Source organism: Schistocerca piceifrons, chromosome 8 (genome assembly GCF_021461385.2).
Source record: "Schistocerca piceifrons isolate TAMUIC-IGC-003096 chromosome 8, iqSchPice1.1, whole genome shotgun sequence".
In the NCBI taxonomy this organism is placed as follows: domain Eukaryota; kingdom Metazoa; phylum Arthropoda; class Insecta; order Orthoptera; family Acrididae; genus Schistocerca; species Schistocerca piceifrons.
In genome coordinates, this window is record NC_060145.1 from 432,970,525 (window position 1) to 432,976,524 (window position 6,000).

The following is a 6,000-nucleotide window of genomic DNA, read 5'->3' on the forward strand; positions in this document are numbered from 1 at the left end:
ATAGTGAAGAACTTCTGGTACATGGTGTACATCCTATCAAGATAGAACGTGTTACAAATACAATGTGTAGCAGCAGCGTGAGAGTTTGCAAATATCGGCTTAATGCCATGCTCCTCAGCCAGACCACTTTCTAAGGTCGGTGAATTTATTAGGACCGTACACTGCTGGCGATGTGCAACCACACTGTCGGTCTGTTAACACACATCCCATGATCGCCGTCTATATTCAGTGTTGCAGTATTAGTATGAAAGACGACTTTATTCGGGAGCAATGCCATACCTTTCTATGTAAAGCATGTATAGTTTTTAACACGAATATTATTAGCGATACTTGTTTATAAAGCATGTATAGTTTTTAACATGGATATCGTTAGCGGCATTCGTGCATGCATGTGGCACCAAGACTGCTTTTTATACAGGGTGACAGTAACATGGTAATTGTGGTCACGTTCTTATTCAAAAATGGTTCAAATGACTCTGAGCACTATGGGACTTAACATCTGAGGTCAACAGTCCCCTAGAACTAAGAACTACTTAAACCTAACTAACCTAAGGACATCACACACATCCATGCCCGAGGCAGGATTCGAACCTGCGACCGTAGCGGTCGCGCGGTTGCAGACTGTAGCGCCTAGAACCGTCCGGCCACCCCGGCAGGCCACGTTCTTATTAGCTGCTCGCTTATAAGACGATTACGCATCTCTTCCTAAGACACACAGGTACCACCCGCAAGAAAAACAAATGGAGCATGTCCGTCGGTCGCGGATTCGCGCTCAGTGTTTTTTGGTGTCACAAGCATTCAGTTATTGGTGAATTATTATACTTAGTAGGGGATGTGTGACAGAATAGCTGTGAACAGCAGGCTTATAAAGTATGTGTTGGGATGTAAAGTTACTGAGGTCTTTGTTCCGACACGCACAAAGAAAACAATTTTGCCCAGTCCTAAGGAATGTATAGATTTGACACGGAAAACTGCGATTTCAGTGCATTGACAGTCGTAAAAGCGATTAAATATTTTAAGTGGAAAATTACGCCCAGTCGTAAGAATGGTATAAATATACATATTTCCAGAACCACAGTAGTCAGGAGGAGGTATTTCCGATACTTCGCTCACTGTCAAATGTCGCAAATTAGCGCTACGATCATTTAATTGTAGCTACTCTGATAAATATGTGGCTGGTTTCCTAGGACAATTCTGTCTGGCGTGCAGGTGCATGGCAGAGGCAGCCACGAACAAAATGAACTGACATTTCCGGCTTAAGGTGGGAGTCGCTGCCGAGCCTCCGAACTGGTCAGATGGAGAAAAATGATGCAGTTGACGTAGTTGTGTCGCCCTCTGGTCCGGTGAATAGCAAATAATTGCAAATACACAGAAAGAAGGATACTTTATTGTATGATTATATGATAGCAGAAGAAACACTGGTAGTAGTTACTTCTGTAAAGTATCTGGGAGTATGCATACGGAACGATTTGAAGTGGAATGATCATATAAAATTAATTGTTTTACCGGGTGCCAGGTTGAGATTCATTGGAAGAGTCCTTAGAAAATGTAGTGCATCAACAAATGAGGTGGCTTACAAAACACTCGTTCGATCTATACTTGAGTATTGCTCGTCAGTGTGGGATCCGTACCAGGTCGGGTTGACAGAGGAGATAGAGAAGATCAAAAATAGAGCGGCGCGTTTCATCACAGGGTTATTTGGGAAGCGTGACAGCGTTACGGAGACGTTTAGCAAACTGAAGTGGCAGACTGTGCAAGAGAGGCGCACTGCATCGCGGTGTAGCTTACTGTCCAGGTTTCGAGAGGGTGCGTTTCTGGATGAGGTATCGAATATATTGCTTCCCCCTACTTATACCTCCCAAGGAGATCACGAATGTAAAATTAGAGAGATTCGAGCGCGCACGGAGGCTTTCCGGCAGTCGTTCTTCCCGCGAACGTGGCAGACGCTACAAGAGTGGCGGACTGCATCACGGTGTGATCTACCCTTAATATTCCTACGTACTGGGTGCCTCCGTAGCAATGTACAGTATTCATAAATGTGACAGGAACAAACATTTGAAGCGAAAAATTTTACATGTATATAAAATTTATTTCGAATGATTTTCTAAACAGAACACACTTAATGCATATCGTCATTTTTTTCTGTATTATTCAACACGCTGTCAGATTTTACTGAAAGGGTACAGTACTACCCGACAAGATTTGCCTCATTGGGTACAGTAATACCCGTAGAATAGCAACATACTTCGTTGTTCTTGTCAGAGCAGCAGTTTTATGCTAACACAGTTTTAATCTGTACACTGACTAAAGCCGGATACTGATGTAGAAAAGAAGGACAGTTTGCATATTCAATTATCCACATGTGCACTTCCTTCAAAATAGATGCCTATATGTCCGCCCCCGATAGCTGAGTGGTCAGCGCGACAGAATGTCAATCCCAAGGGCCCGGGTTCGATTCCCGGCTGGATCGGAGATGTTCTCCGCTTAGGGCCTGGGTGTTGTGTTGTCCTAATCATCATCATTTCATCCCCATCGACGTGCAAGTCGCCGAAGGGGCGTCGAATCGAAAGACTTGTACCCGGTGAACGGTCTACCCGACACGAGGCCCTAGTCACACGACATTTCATTTTCAGATCCCTATATCCAGTTTTGTGATGTTTGAGAAATGAGTGAATGGCTTGTTGTCTGCTGGCCACAGATAGTGGATGTAGAATCCGTCATTATCTTTGAGACAGCCCTCTGACCACCTCTGGCAGAACCAAAGAAACGAAGTATTCCAGACCACTAGAGGGCCTGGAGTGTGGCTGACCAATGCGGTAACAGGATCCTCCCCCACTTCTGAGGAAGCGTGGGATGGCCTGGTGAATGGCCATGTTCCGGCACTCTGTCGCTGCTTCCTGAAGTTGAAACACCTGTTTTCAGTGTGCTCTGTAAAACTAAAGACATGGGAATGGTATGCATGTGGAACATTTAAGAGTAGCTAGAAATAATGATTTCCCTTTTCAGAATATCGACGAGAACAAAACTTTCTGGTGGGAGATTCATGTAAAAGTAGGCAGGTAAAACTCTTGGGGAACTTGGGATTCTTTGGTAGTCACCAGCGGTCACAATGAAATCACGTGTGCTAATTTTAAGCTGAGATACTTGCGTGTGGTAATTCTAAGCTGAGATACTTGCGTGTGTAAATTTAACCTGAGAATATTTAAGAACTGCTTGTGCAGAATTTGCATTAGGAACAAGCACTTCCACATGGAGAGTACTGACTTTGTCTCAATCTGACTAAGAGACAATGGAAAACAGAAGTGCTTGTGCAAACTTTCAGTTGAAGATCCGTGTGTGAGATAATTAGGTAATCATGATACCAAAATTACCGTTATTAATTACATTCGTGTGAAGCAAGTTTGAAATGTTGATACTCTGAGAGAGAAAAAGGTGAGTTAGCTATCCGCCCAGCAAAACATTGAGGGTTACATTGCAGTGGGGGATGATCATAAATCATCCAGAGTATGTGGCAGGTCCGTAGGAAGGGTTACGTGCGAAATTTAATCTGAAGGTCTGTGACTAGTTAATCTGGGTTGAAATTTTGTTGTGGGGAAGATTTGATACATACTGGCTAAAGTCGGTTGTTCTGCTTTATTTGCATGTTTGACCTGTGTAATTTGAATATGGCGACTTAGTTACCAGTACTGTACCAAAAAGCAAAAATTTTCTTTGGATAGTCTGAGCCTTAGTAAATTCTCTATGTTATTAATGAATGAGCCTATGAGGGCGAGAGAGAGAGAGAGTAGTAGTGGATATCCGTACCAATCCAGGAAGTGCACTATAGTAATAAGGAGAAACATTAAGATACCATAGGATATTGAAATGTGTACGTAATATCATGCCCACTGGGCAGAGAATTCCTTGTTTTCTCTTACGTTTAAATGTATTGAAGGAAATTCTGTATCATTGCGGTGATAGAATTTTAGAAAATATAAGAGGAGATATGAAACAAAATGGTGCTCGTGATTATTTAATAGAGGGTAGCCACTTTGTTCAGACATTTTCTGCCATAAGCTCCTTGTTACTAGGATACCAAAGCTCTGATCAAAATGAATGCTGCAGAATGGGAATGTGGTCTTGCCAAGGGGGCAAATGAGTCCGTCGGAAATGTTTACAGACAGTGTCATATTTAAAATTTATTAGTCAGGTGCGTTTAATTCCGTTTAGTTGAGATAGTTAAATAGAAAAATTTAAGAAAAATTTATAGTAAAAGTGTTGGGTGATAAGGCTTTGCTATCAGTGTACAGTAGCAGTGGTTACGATAAGCCATATGAACATTTCCGATCCACAAAGATTAAAAGCACTCGCTTGGCGGACCACACATCTAGTAGGCCTGACTGCATACGTCTCTAAGGCTTCTCGTTCACGTCACATTAAAGGTGTTGTACAGTTCAGAATAAATGTTCGAATATTCCACCGTCAAGCTGAGTGTATTTGTGCACTCTTGAGAGAACGTGTTGTGTTGCTTGGCCGAGTATCCCTGCACGTTCCTTGATGAGGGCGGCAGCGTCCACGATGGTTCAGAGCATTTCATCTTGCATATTCACCTTTCCTTTGTACACCTCGGACTTCATCCAACCCCATAAGCAAAAATCTGACGGTATAAAATGTGGTGATCTTGGTGGCCAGTTAACTGACCCGTTACGACCAACCCAGCCTGTTAGGGTGAGTGCGGATGAGATGTTCCGTCATACGTCTGGAAAAATGTGGAGCTGCTTCGTCGCGCTGGAAGTTCTACATTACAGTCCGCGTGGCCACAGGAACGTCCTCAAGGTCTTCAACAAACGAATTTCCTAAAAATGCAACTAATTCTGTCCTATCATTCGCTCTTCTAAAATGAAAGGATCTATCAACATGTTACCGATCATGCCGCACCACACATCGATCGAAAAATGAATTTGGAAATTGGGCACAGTTTTCCGCGTGTGATATTATCCAAAACGCAGTTGGTCGGTCAAGGATAGGTGCAGAAAGCTGCAGTGTGCTAACAGCAGGACTACACTCCAGCATTTCAACAATGTGCTGCTGCTCCTACACAGGTTGTCAAACTTGAAAGAAGACCCATATTACACAACGTGGAGAAAATTATGCGATCACGAATTCGACTTGTCGGAAAAACCCTAAGGTATTCTCCGAGAGTAGTAGTAACATTATTATGGCAGAAGTCGTAAACGTATACCGTATCTGCGTATTCTTCATTAGTGCAGATGCGCGGCATTTTAGCCAGAGAGCGTACAAACACAGTTAACTGATGATTCTTCCTGATGCACTTTCAGTCCCTCGCATTACTTGACTCGCAATACACGTTGGATAACTGCGCTTTCAGCGGGATATTTTAATGTCAGAAAGGCGTCCCGAGCAAGGATGTTGAAAGCAATGACGTAGGTGGGGATAGAATAAAGCGTCAAAAAGGTTGGGTGGGTAACAAACGTATGTGTGCGCCACTATAGTCCGATTAAAATTACTTGGTAGTTGACATTTCACGCGTTGGAGCTGGTTTCCTGGAATCAGAGCGCTCTACGCCACGCCCGAGCCGTTCGCCGTTTCCAAACTCCCACAACAATTCGTCAGTTCACTTCCAGTTGCCTGTCCGGCTTTTTTTCTTGGTAAGTTTGGATGCAGAATCCTAGGTCTGGCACTTTTATTTCGTATTTCATCACAGATATTAAACGTATCAAAAACAACACGCACAGAACGATGCTAACGAAACACATATCTTTCATACACAACACTAACCAAACTCTACTGGATCCTCCAGCACGCTCTTCAGTGTCACATATACAGTTACTATAAAAACAGAGATCGACTTGCACAAGACCACACGAAGCCAAATTTTTAAAAGCTGCAGTCCACTGTTGTGACTGAGTTACAAGAGCCACACATGTAATAACATAAGCCAACGTAGTGGCATAGCGTTGTGCTTAACAGTCTCGCGGTTCTAGGCGCTCAGTCCGGAAC